Source organism: Prunus avium, chromosome 8, assembly GCF_965620075.1.
Source record: "Prunus avium chromosome 8, drPruAviu1.hap1.1, whole genome shotgun sequence".
Lineage (NCBI taxonomy): Eukaryota > Viridiplantae > Streptophyta > Magnoliopsida > Rosales > Rosaceae > Prunus > Prunus avium.
Genome location: NC_142291.1, coordinates 27867170 through 27881354, shown reverse-complemented (window position 1 = coordinate 27881354; position 14185 = coordinate 27867170).

Genomic DNA, 14185 nt, shown 5'->3' with positions numbered 1-14185 from the left:
TCAGTGGATGAACGAGCAACGGCTCGTTGTTTGCAGGAGCTCCAGGAAATGAGATTACCGCCAAGATAGACAACATAGGCTGTGGTGGATGTTCGATCATCACGGTTGCCGGCCCAATCTGTGTCGGAAAAAGCAAACAAGGTAGTAGTGCGAGAGCGTTTGAGAAGAAGACCATGGTAGATGGTGCCTCTAAGGTAACGAAGGAGACGCTTCAGAGCTTGCCAATGAATGTCAGATGGTTGATGCATGAATTGAGATAGCTTGTTGACAGCAAATGAGATGTATGGGCGAGTGAGACTGAGATATTGAAGACCACCAACTAGTTGGCGATACTTAGTAGCATCGGTGGGAGGAGAACCATCATGAAGCACGAGAGAATCAGGTGTGGCCATGGGTTTACTGACTTTCTTGGCACCATCCATGTGGGCCTTGCTCAAAAGATCACAAATATATTTGTGTTGAGACAAAAAGAGACCAGTGGTAGTAGGCACAACTTCAACACCGAGAAAATAATTCAGAGATCCAAGATCCTTGACAGAGAACCTTCTAGCAAAAGCGTGAACAAACTGAGAAACCAATGAGACATTATTTCCCGTGACAACAAGGTCATCAACATATACAAGAAAATAAATAACAACGCCTTCACGGTAGTAAATAAAGAGAGAAGCATCAGAGAGTGCATTTAGGAACCCATTAGAAAGCAAGAACGAGCTCAACTCATTATACCAAGCACGCGGTGCTTGTTTGAGGCCGTACAAAGCTTTGCGAAGTTTGCACACATGACTAGGGAAATTAGGATCAACGAAGCCAGGGGGCTGAGACATATACACATCTTCAGTAAGGGACCCATGAAGAAATGCATTATTAACATCCAGTTGTCGTATAGGCCAGCCAGAGGAGAGGGCGAGATGCAGGACAACCCGAATGGTAGTGGGTTTCACAACAGGACTAAAAGTGTCAGAGAAATCAATGCCAGGGGGTTGATGAAACCCTTTAGCTACCAAGCGGGCCTTATACCAGTCAATAGTGCCATCAGGATGACGTTTGATGCGGAACACCCATTTGCACCCAATAAGATTGTGACGAGGATTTGGGGGAACAAGTTCCCATGTGCCATTACGAATTAACGGTGTCAACTCAGCAGGCATTGCAGCACGCCAAAGAGGGTCCCGAGTAGCCTGAGAAACACATGTGGGTTCCAAGGATGGGGGAAGGGGATATTTGGTTACGGCGTAGAGATGCTTGGGCTTGAAGATGTTGTTTTTAGAGCGGGTAATCATGGGATGATGATTGGGAGCGGTAATGGGATGTGGTGATGGGGAAGGTGGGTCAGGAGAGCGGGAGATGTGGGGAGGTGCTGGACGGATGATGAGGTGGCCGGGGTCGGGTCTAAGGAGGGCAATGGCAGGGTTGGAGAAGGGGAAGGGGGGCCTGAAGGAGTGCCAGAAAGTGTGCCGGAAGGTGTGTCTAAAGGGTTGCCGAAAGGTGTGCCGGAAGGTATGCCTGAAGGGGTGCCGGAAGGGGTGCCAAAAGGGAAATAAGGGGCTAGAGAGTGGATCTCCTCTGAGGACAAGGATGGCAAGGGCTAAGGGCCCTGTGATGGTGGCGAGTCGATTGGCGGTGAAGGAGGGTGTGGCGTGGTGGCGTGGCGGAGAGGAACGGACCTTAGAGGGGGAAGAAGGGCCGACCAGGTAGAAAGACTCGAAGAGGAGACACGAGAGGCAGTAGGATCATGAGTAGCGAATGGGAATGTGGATTCGTCAAATTGGACGTGGCGAGAAAGGAAGAGACGGTTGGTAGACAGATCAAGGCATTGATACGCACTTTGTGAGACGGAATAACCTAGAAAAATACAAGGATGAGACCTAGGAAGAAGTTTGTGAGAGTTGTAAGGATGTAACCAGGGATAAGGCCATCCCCAATGGTTGGGGCTCTAAAAAGAGTTTATAGAGCCCCATTTAGAGCTCCGATGGAATCTTTGGGGCTCTAAAGGAATCTCTCCCACAATGGGAGGCTCTATATTTTTTTTATGATGTAATTTGATTTACGTGGTTTTTTTTATTTTTTTGGTTAACTATTTTACTTTAATGTTTGTTCATGGTATGTTAGTTTTTTTTGTGTGTGAACATTTCAACCAAAAAAAATCAAAATTTGGACAAGATTTGGAAATCAACATTTGGACATAAATTTGCCTGTTTATTTCCGTTGGAATAGAGCTATCGACACAGCTTTGTAAATTTGGTTAATGTGGGCCAACGTGCAAATGAACAACCAAATTAAAGGCAAGTATGCCTTGTACAGTCGCAGGCAAGTGAGAAATAGCACAAAAGTGGGCTGCAGCTTTTTTAATTGGTGGGTCCCACTCGGTTTCAGGGGCTTCAACCAAGGTCATACATTTAGCTACTACTCCAGTTGGGCTTTTAGTTTTAGAGCCCCAAATTTGCACCATTGGGGATGCCTTTTTAAAGAGAGTTTGTATATATTGGAGCCTTGTGGTGGTTGAGCCCCAAATAGAGCCCTCATTGGGGATGGTCTAACACACACAGCCGAAAATACGAAGTTTTTGGTAATTAAGGTTTTGGCCAAAGAGAGCAGTATAAGGGGAAATATTTTGGAGAGTGGGGGTAGGCATGCGATTTATAAGGTAGGCAGCTGTTTGGAATGCATTGGACCAATAGGATAAAGGCATGGAAGCATGATGGAGTAAGGTAAGACCAGTTTCAACAACATGATGATGACAACGTTCTGCCATACCATTATGTTGAGGTGTGTGAGGTGGGGTGGTGAGATGGGTAATGCCATGGGTGGCAAGAAATTTTTTTAATTTCACAAATTCACCGCCTCCATCAGAGTAAAGGGTGATAATTTTAGTTTTGAAATAATTCTCAACAAGAGCTTTGAACTTTGTGAAAACAGAAAACACATCATACTTGAATTTAATTGGATATAACCAAATATATTTTGTGAAATGATCAACAAAAATGACATAATACTGAAAACCATCAACAGAAGAGCAGGGTGTGGGACCCCAAACATCACTGTAGAGAATGTCAAGAGGACCCCTACTTTTGAGAGATGAAACATGAAATGGGAGCTGATGGCTTTTATTACATTGACAGGAGACGCAGGAAGAATTTATGGGAAATTTAGAGGACACAGGGAGGGACGCAGACTGAAGGATTTGTAGAAGGGTACGATGATGAGGATGACCTAAACGTTGATGCCACGCAGATTGAGGAGCCGCTACACCCACCATAGCCATTGGTCGAACGGAGCGGGGCCACTCATACACATCATCCTTATTCGGGCCTCGGAGAAGAACCGCCCCTGTGGTCAGATCCTTCACAAGAAAGAAATCAGGAAATAGTTCAATGGAAGTGTTATTTTGTTTATTGAATTTAGAAACAGAGATCAAATCTTTGCGAATGGAAGGTACACATAACACATCAGAGAGAGAGAAACGGCAAGATTGCTGGAGATGAGGCATTGATTGGCAATGACTGTTAGAGAGAGGGACATCAATGAGAGCGAGTTCATCAGCTATGGCTTTGACACGCTGGAGGTACTCAGAAACAGGTTTGGATTCGCGTCGCATGAGAGAGAGGCTCTCTTTGAGGCCCATGACTCTGGATCGAGCCTTGCTGGTATAGAGTTGGTTGAGTTTGTCCCAAGCAACCTTGGATGTGGTGGCGGTGGCGATAAGAGAGATGATTTGCTCGGACACGGAAGCGAGAATCGCATGAAGCAATAATTGGTCTTGGAGCACCCAAAGAGTATGGGGCGATGTGGGGGAGGCAGTGGCTGGTTTGGGAGGGCAAGCATGAGTGCTATCTATATAGCCCAGAAGATCATACCCCAATAGGAGGGTATTGAACTGTGCACGCCATGACGGATAGTTTAGTGGCGTGAGTTTGACGGGTACTTGGGCAGCGGCGTTGAGTGTAATCAACGAATTGGAGGTGTCAGTGCTGATCATCGAACTGCTGGGAGTGATGGTGGGGCTGGGCTCAGGGGTCTGTGTGGACTCAGTACTCATTGTGGAGGTTAAAAAAGAAAGGAGGATCAAGAAGATATACTCGTTGGACTTTAAAGCTCTGATACCATGTAAAGAATAATATTGAAAAGATGTTTTTGTATTCACTAAATGATTAATACAATGAGCAGTACAAAGTTTATATACAGATTTGATGATGCTAACTAGAGTAAGTAGATATGCGATTGAATACAGGATCAATTAGAGTTATTATACAAAGTCAACATAAAGATAAACTAGGAAGGGAAGCCTTTGATTGATTCTGAGGAGTTGACGATGAAGCTGCTGGAAGAGTCAGATTTGGCAGCGGCAAGATTGCTGGAGATGAGGCATTGATTGGCAATGACTGTGGTGATTCCCTTATTTCTTACATGTTATGTTCTTAACCTGTTAAATTATATCACGTTAAAGAAATCAGGTTTGACTTGATTGATTGTTCAAACTGACAATCTAACATCATACAAAAAAGGCTTAATTGCTACAGTGCACCCTGAAACATTGGTCAATTCTCACTTTACCCCCTTAAAGTTAAAGTGACCCACTCTGCCCCCTTGACCGATGTTTTGTGTCTCACTTTGCCCCTCACCGTCAAGTCTGTTAAAAATTCTGTTAAAAAAGCTGATGTGGCACCAATGGGACCCACTATTTGGCTAAACTAAGTGCCATATGTGAAGAAAAAACACTAAAAATTAAAAATTGTCTTTTAAAAATTATGGATTTAGGGCTTTGACCTCACCCATACCCCACCAATATTCCTTCTCTTAATAAATTAGGTGTATATGAATATTTAAATATAAGAAATTTAAAAAAATAAAAAACCCATCATCCCCAAGCCACCCTTCCCAGATTTCTTCTCTCTCTCTCTCTCTCTCTCTCTCTCTCTCCCTTTCCTTTCTATGTGATCTCCCTCTCCCCTCTATATTTTCTTCTCCCCAACAACCTAGACTACCCCCAACATCAGTGGCAACCCAGGCCAGGGACGGACCCAGGAATTGTATCTCGTAGGGTCATAGTGTAAAAGTTCAAATTTTTTTTTAAAGATTTGTGGGAGGTGGAGATTGGGGAGTTAGGTTTGAGGTTTAGGAAATGGGGGTTTTGGAGTTCTGAGGGTCTGTTACAATCTGTTTTTTTTTTTTTTTTTCAAAGACCTGGACCAAAACGACGTCGTTGTGGCCAGGTCTTTTTAAAAAAAAATTCATTGCAGCTAGTCCAAAACGACGGCGTTTTGGCCAGCGCATTTTAAAAAAAAATTCGCTGGGCTGGTTCAAAACGACGCCGTTTTGGTTAGCTTCTTTGAAAAAAAAACAGAACCTCTGTTCAGCTTCTTCTTCCTCAGATATGCAACCTGCTCTTTCACCCATTCATGGGGCCACACACCAATTCAAAGGGACCTTCTACCTTGCGTTCATGTAGTCCATAGGGTCGTTTGACCCCACTGTGGGTCAGTCCCTGACCCAGGCCCCACTCCCACCCCAGCCGAACCCAACCCACCCCTCTCTCTGCAAATTCAAAAACCAACAAATTGAAAGAAAAAAATTTCATTGTTTTTGTTGTTTTGTACTTGAAGGTTTGCAACCAAATTTGATGGCTTTCGAATTCAACAAGATGGAGATGGTGGGTTGTAGCTGCTGGAGGTTCGACAGAAAGAGAGGCCAAGGCTCATATGGGTTGTCGACGACTGTGCGGAGGGTTGGGGCTGCTGGGTTTTAGGGCTAGGGGTGGGAGTGGGGCTTGGGTTGCGGCTGGAGGTGGGGGTGGTCTGAGTTTTATACAACCCATGTTTCTAAAATTGGTGTAACAGATTAAGGCATTGGCATGCACAGAAAGATTAATTGAATATTTGTTTTGTCTTGCTAAAAGTGGAAGATGTTGGATTGAGGAAGAGATGTGGCAAAGGTTGAAGTTGGTGGGGTAACAAATTCAGCACAGAATTTCAGGGGTGGAACTTGGGTCTGCGAGAGAGGAAGAGAGAGGAAGAGTCGTTGTGGTTATGGTGGTGATGGCGACTGGGAAGGGATGATGGGGTTGGGGGAGGGGAATTGGGTTTTTTGTTTTGTTTTAAAGTATTATTTTTATTTTTAATAGTTAAATTAAGAATTTTAGAAGACAATTTTTAATTTTTAATGTTTTTTCTTCACACATGGCACTTAGTTTAGCCAAATAGTGGGTCCCATTGGTGCCACATCAGCTTTTTTAACAGAATTTTTAACAGACTTGACGGTGAGGGGCAAAGTGAGACACAAAACATCGGTCAAGGAGACAAAGTGGGTCACTTTAACTTTAAGGGGGTAAAGTGAGAATTGACCAATGTTTCAGGGGGCACTGTAGCACTTAAGCCTACAAAAAATACCAATTGTTGTTTGGAAAAGTGAAAATTTTCTTTCTTTATAGCTTCATGACTAGCTAATGTGCTTCCTCTCAATTGTGCTTATGAACAGGTAAATAATGGGAAGATAGGGTGCTTTAACTTGCTCTACGCAGCATTTGTACAAATCGACCGGACATTTACTCCAAAAATGCCTTTGTCACCTGTGTCTACTATTGGTGGACCATCATATGATATGAAATTCACTATCTACCAGGTAAAAACCAACAATAACTTGAGTAGGACGAGGCCGAAGAAGAAAATACTTGTCTCCTTACATACAAAGAGTCATTCCTCCTTATATGCAAATTACAAAAAGAAAAATTATGCACACTTATTAAGTATGATTTGTCTTTAAGGAGAAATGCTCGTTACACATTATGCGCCCCAAGAATGCTTTCTTTTACTAATCATGATAACATCATTGCATTAATTAATTTGTTTATTTGTACTTTTTATTTTGTAGGATACCCAAACATCAAATTGGTGGCTTGCAATAACAGACATGAATGCTACAGTAGGGTATTGGCCAGGGCCGGTCTTCAGATTTTAAGGGCCCTATGCGAATCTTAAACTGGGGCCTCACATAAGCTAACACAAACTTACACCATTACGTAATGCCATACAAGAAATGTTTTTTTTTTTTTCTTAAAGTGACCAAAGTACCCCTACTCCCAAGGGCAAAATTGAAATTTCATGAAAGAATTGAATTTGATTAAATCAATTAAATTGGATCAGGGATGTTACACCTTTTGAATAATCACCATGATTGTGACGATGAGTCTTTGTCGTAATAGATCATATTCAGATATTAAATATTTTTTAACACCTAATTTATTTTGTATCAATATTCCAAGAACATCATTAATTGGATGCAACTTTTTTGGTTGAGTTAGTTGGATGCATTATTTTTGCAAAATTAAATATCTTTTTAACACCTAATTTATTTTGTATCAATATTCCAAGAACATCATTAATTGGATGGAACTTTTTGGTTGAGTTAGTTGGATGCATTATTTTGGCAAAATTAAATATCTGAGCATATATAAAAACAATCGTGTACCACTTTACTAACCACATTTTTAATTGAGGTGAGCCCTATATATGGAAGTCTTATCTCTATGGGCACTTGAAAAAAAAATCTACATGAGTAATTGAAGAGCTAGCGTCAAGTCAATGATGGGGACATACGCACGTGACAAGCAATGTATGCACATAGGAATATAGATATTATTGGGGGCAATTAGAATATTCTTGCTGAAGAATATATATATATATATATATATATAGTGCCATGCATGCAGTTGAGAGATTCAGTGTCATCATTTGAGGAATGAGGTGCTTAGTCGTTGGATCTATTTCAATGAAATCATGTGGTTGGCGAGACACCACTTTTTGTTTCTTTCTTCTCCAAGTAACAAGGTTAACACCAACAAACATGAAATACCCAGACGCAGAACGCCTATCAGTAGCTGAACCAGCCCAATCAGCATCAGTATACCCTTCAACATCTGTATGACCATATTTGGAAAACAACAATCCCTTGCCAGGAGTTACTTTGCACATACCCAAACTTTTTCATAGATGCAACAAATCTTCCAAACCACGCTCTTGGAGACTGTTTTAATCCATACAATGACTTCTGTAGCCGACATACAACACCCTCCTTAGAGGTCACAGGAATACCAGGAGGAAGATCCATATAAATTTCTTCTTGGAGGTCACCATGTAGAAAAGCATTTTTGACATCAAACTGCAATAAGGGCCAATCGTGGTTAGCAGCAAGAGATAAAAGCACACGCACAGTGTTGAGCTTTGCCACTGGGGTAAATGTCTCCAGATAATCCACTCCATATGTCTGAGTATACCCCTTGGCTACCAATCTAGCCTTGTAACGATCAATAGAACCATCAGCCTTATGCTTCAAAGTAAACAGCCATCTGCATCCAACTGCTTTCTTCCCTTGTGGCAAAGGAACTAAATCCCACGTCTTATTTTTGTTCAAGGCATCCATTTCCACATTCATGGCATCCGTCCATTTGGGGTTAGATAGAGCATCCTGCAGCTTAGTGGGCACACATACACTAGATAATTGACACAAATATGATGCATATGACTTAGATAAACGATGAGTTGTCACATAATGGCTAATGGGATATTTAGATTTGGCATGTATATCAGGAGAATATTGTACTTTGGGTTTCCCACGACTAGTTCGTGGGGTAATTGATAAGTAGACACAGACAGATCATCAGACATTACCTCACTTGACTCAGTATCATGATTTGACTGTTGCAATGGCAGGACAGAAGGGGGTCTTGTATCGATCTCATCTACACAAGAGTCGCTAGTATCACTGTCACGTTCTTCTGGGGTAGAGCCAAAAATTTCCAAAACATCACCCGGCGACCGGTCGCTGGACTCGTATCGTTGGACTCGCATCGTCGTCGCTCATCGAGGAAGGTGACCGGTCGCTCACTTCTATGCGACCGGTCGTCTCTTCCCAGCGACCGGTCGCTTCCTGTTCGCTAGAGATTCCTTCTTCACGACCAAGATCTTCCATATTTTTCACTTTGAAACTCTTCAATTCACTCTCCCTCTCCCCCTGAATTGAAGAGGAGGGGGGAAACATAATATGGTACTTCTTCATGAAAGATGACATCCAAAGTAACATGTACCTTCTGAGTAGGAGGGTGATAGCACTTATGACCCTTCTGAGTAGTAGAATAGCCAATGAAGACGCAGCAGAGAGCACAAGGGTCAAGTTTACTCCGTTGATGGGAGTAGACATGAACATAAGCAACACACCCAAAAACTTTAGGGGGCAACTTAGAAACGGAGACATGGGAAACATGGTCACCAAACACATCATGCGGAGTCTTGAAATCAAGAACCCGGCTAGGAGTACGATTAATCAAATAGGCAGCAGACAGAACAGCATGACCCTAAAGGTGATGGGGAACAGACATATCCAACATGAGTGAGCGGGCAACTTCAAGCAATTGTCAGTTCTTTCTTTCAGACACACCATTTGTTTGAGGAGTAAAATGAGTTGTCGTTTGGTGAATAATACCTTTAGCACGAAAGAAAGACGCCAAAGTATTATTCACATATTCACCTCCGTTATCTGTCCGGAATACTTTGATCCGAGCATGAAACTGAGTAGACACCATAGTAGAAAACTCTGGAAGGATGGAAGCAACATCATGTTTATTTTTCAGCAAGAAAACCCAAGTAAGTCGAGTACAATCATCAATAAAAGTGACAAACCAACGAAATCCGTTCGAAGTAACGCGAGCCGAACCCCACACATCAGAATGCACTAAATCAAAAGGTTTTGCAGCTTTACTGTCACTCAAAGGAAACAAAGTGCGATAGCTCTTGGCCAAAATACATGTCTCGCACTTGAAACTGGACTCATCACAGGAGCGGAATAAAGATGGAAACAGACGCTTAAGGTAGCCAAATGACGAGTGTCCCAAGCGACGATGCCATAACCAAATTTATTGTTTGTCTTTGACACTGCAACTTTGAACAATATTAACGACACGATCACGAATTAGTGCAGAAGGCAATGTCAAATAATATAACCCCCCCTATCCGTTTACCATGCCTAATCATCTCGTGAATCTTGAGATCCTGAAAAGAGCAATGGGTATGATATAAAGTAGCAGAAGCATTAAGTGTATTAAGTAATCGACCAACAGATAACAAGTTACAATGGATATTGGAAACTAATAACGCACGAGACAAGGACAGAGTTGGGGTGAGAGAGATTGTACCCTCGCCAGTAATTGGAGAGGGCAAGCCATTAGCACTAGTTATGTATGGGTCACGGGTGTTACTAGACAACTCATCAAAAAATTTAGCATCATAAGTCATATGATCAGAAGCACCAGTGTCAATTTTCCAAGTATTGAAGCCAGTACCTGGAATAGAGTCAGAAACACGCAAATTTGCAGAAGCAGCAGTAGCACCACCAACAATGGAATTATCACCCATGATTGTAGTAGAAACGCAACAAATCACGCAGAGTATACAACAGAACACAGCACAGACACAAATACGGCAGATGCACGAAGACAGTAGAGGCACACAGTAGAGGCACGAACACGACATAGTACACAGCGGAACACGGCAAAGGCACAGGCACAGGCACAGGCACAGACACAAGAACCCTAAAAGAAATTAGGGCACACAGTAGAACACGGATGGGCACAACACACACAGGTCACCAGAAAGTCAGCTCTGATGCCAAGTCAAACAAAGTGGGTAGAATATTTTCAGATATATTTCATTCTCCGAAATGAGGTATTTATAATACAAGGTTACAAACCCTAGCAGGGTTATACTAGGAAATAAGTTAAAGTCCTAATTACATAATATCAATACAAAAAAGGGAAATAAGTAAAATCATAATATACTAGGAAGTAAATCTCCTAATTACACTAGGATCTCGCTAACATATGTGAAGTCTTGGGCTAAAATCATATCATATGCAGTTTAACATGATTTTGTTTGGGACTAAAATAAGACATTTTCATTAAGCTTTCACATTTCATATACAAGTATGTCTCTTGCATGCTCCGGTATGTTGAAAACTAAAAAGATACAAAAGAATAATAGTATATGGAGGGACCAAAAAGAAAGGGAAAAAAGAAGAAGAAGAAAAAATACAAGCAAACGAGCCTTATAAGCCACATTAAGGAACTCCATCATTGCAGATAATTACTCCAATGAAATTTTTTTAAAAAGAGTTCCAAAATATATGATACGAAAGAGAAAAAAGAAAAGGCAAAACCAATGGTTAAAGACAAATTAGCACACAAAATAATTGTTAAAGAAAACATAAATAAAGTGAGGACTTGAGCATGCAACAGAGCAGGAGGAGTCCAAGGAGGAGATGGAAAGAAAAGAGGAAGGAGGACAGAGGGGAATGGGATTGGATTGGAAGTATTAGCGCAAACTTGAAAAGCAAAAGGAAACGTAAAACAAAATCACCAAAATATTCCTGCTCCAGTTGAGGAAACGAAAATCCCAAACCAAATCGGAAAATCAAAACTAGAAATTAATGCCCTAGTTATTAAAGATGCGTGCATTGGGGTATTTGTTTATTTAATCAAGACTTAAATGGAAAAAATAATATTGATTAATATGGTCCTAATATGGTCGGTTATTCAATCAAGCCACCAAACCGCCTATATAACATGTAAGTAAGAAACGCATTCTTTCTTTAGATTATTATAAATAAATCCAATCCTAGGCATGTATTTATAAAAAAACCCACACACTATTTAAACATAGAAACACACTCAAAATCAACCCCAAAATCAACAATTGTATATTTTTTGGGTGTGTTTATAAATGGGTTTTGAGTGTGTGTAATGATGGGTTTTGGGTGTGTTTATAAAGTGTTTTGGGTGTTGGGTTTTTTTATAATTTCAGCTCCCATTTTGGGTGTTTTAGTGAAACCCCCTTCTTTCTTTCTCTCACAATTCACGCTACACCCAAACCGCCCGTTGTTTTTTCTCTCGCAACCGCAAAGCGCCAAACACCAAACTCTACACAACCATGGACAGCGTCTCATCTTTGGAGTGGCTGAAATTGGATTCCCAGTCGGAAGTGCTTAATAAAGACGGCGGCGGAAAGGACCTTTTCTCGCCAGCTACAATTCCCCTCAATTGCAATACGCCAATAATGGGTATGTATATATGCTTTTCGTTTTTCCTTTAATTCAAGGGTGACCAAGACTATCTGCAATTTAATTACTTGGGCTTTAAATTTTATGCCACAACTTTTGTGTATGAAAAATTTTCTTTGTACATTGAAAATATTTCACATTTGGTCTGTCCAGTAGCAGGGGCGGAAGGGTCCAGTGAAGGCCCTTGCCTCCACTCAGTAATATTGTTATTATATCCTCCCTTATGTCCTTCGGCTCATGTATGCTATTGATTTTAATTATTAGGGTTTGTGAGGAAGATTATATGAAATTTCTTTTATTTTTGTTGCTGTAATTAGAGGACATATGTTATGCCAAAATTTTGAATTAGTTTTTAAAGATGATTTTCCTATCTAAGTTATTTTGGTGTGTGCCTTATGGATATCCGATATTTAATAATTTAGTTATTTGTTGACGGGATCATAGACGTCATTCCTTCTAACAGATAGCAAGACTGAAGAACCAAAGACTAAATCAGAGAGTACAAAACTATCAGATCTAACGGAAGAAGAAATTCGTACTTATTTTTATCTGTTCGAGGGCCCTCGTAGTCCTACTGGTATGCTTTTGTTTGTTTGTTTTTTGCTTTTTGTGTGCGTGAATACAATCGATAGTCTAGCCTCCGCTTTCCTAATTCTATTGGTATGCTCTTTATTTTAGAGACGAGAGGTTCTCTATTTTATGACATAATATCTATGCATTTGTTGTTATTCTTTGTCATGTGGAAAATAACTCATATGTTAAAAGGATGACTTCTCCAGCCAAGTTACTTTGGTGTTTGCATGATGTAAAACCGATATTTAATAATATAGTGGGATCATAGATGTCATTCCTTCTAACTTCTTTGACATCATCACCCTTTTTTTCTTTTTATTTTTTTCTTTTTGTATTTAACAATGTAATTGCATGGAAATAGGGAGCAAGTCTGATGAATCAGAGTATAAAGAATCAGAGACTGAAGAATCAGAGGATGAAGGATGTTTTATTGGTATGCTTTTGAATTTTTTTAGTACTAGTGATAGTCTAACTATATTATTGTTAAGCAATAGCCTCCTCCGTCCTAATCTCCGTCCTAATCTTATTGGTATGCTTTTGATTTTAGGGACCAAAAAAAAAAAAGTGCATGTGGCTTCTCTATTTACATAATATCTATGTATTTGTTGTTATTCTATGTAATATGCTCACAATACTGATTTTTGGGTTTTATCATCTTCATGCATTCGTTGTCTTTAAAAAATGATTGTTTTTATTGCTTTCGTTGTATTTAACAATGGATTTACAAATTTCGCACACAGGTGAATGTAAGTATTGTTTAAAGGTGAATAAGCACCCAACAAACCAATGCTCTTACAAGTATAAAGTCCCAAAGGACGCAATTGTTGGCGAGAGTTGTGTGGTTGCATGTCTTGTATGTGGCTGCCTCTTTAGAGATTCACGTTGTGCTGATTGTGGCACAAGCCTAGGACGTGCATTTCTCAAGGATTGTTCAATATGTGGGAAGGAAGGGGAACACTTGGAATTTGAGTGCCCGAAACGCGATGCAAATTGTGGTTTTACTTACGACCCTTATACTGGTTATTTTTCTGTCGAGATTCGCCCTTTGAAAGAGTAGAGAACTTAGACTTAATTGTACTATAGAATTGAAGCAAAAGAGAAATGAGTGCTCTTTTATGTCGTTTTCCATAAATGCGATGCATCCTACCATTTTGATGTCTACATAGTGTACTGTTTTTATTGCAAATGAATTGCAATTTCACTACTAGAAATATGGCTACTAGCCACTAATTATTTAGATACAAATTCATAAAAGTGCCTAGTGATTTTTTTTTTGGATACTAATTCTCCCACCATGCCTATTAAAGGTATTTGGGATAGATATTAGTGTGTAAGTATTTTTCATTATTTTTCCTTAATATTTTGGCATTTTTATCAGTCCCAACTTATCAAAAGAAGCCGGCTCCATTCACAAATAACACAAACAAGTTTGGCTGGCTCCCTTCACTCAGCAGCTTTGGCATTTGGCCTTAAATTGGATACTTATTGCTTTTGGTAGTTTCTTCCATTGGAT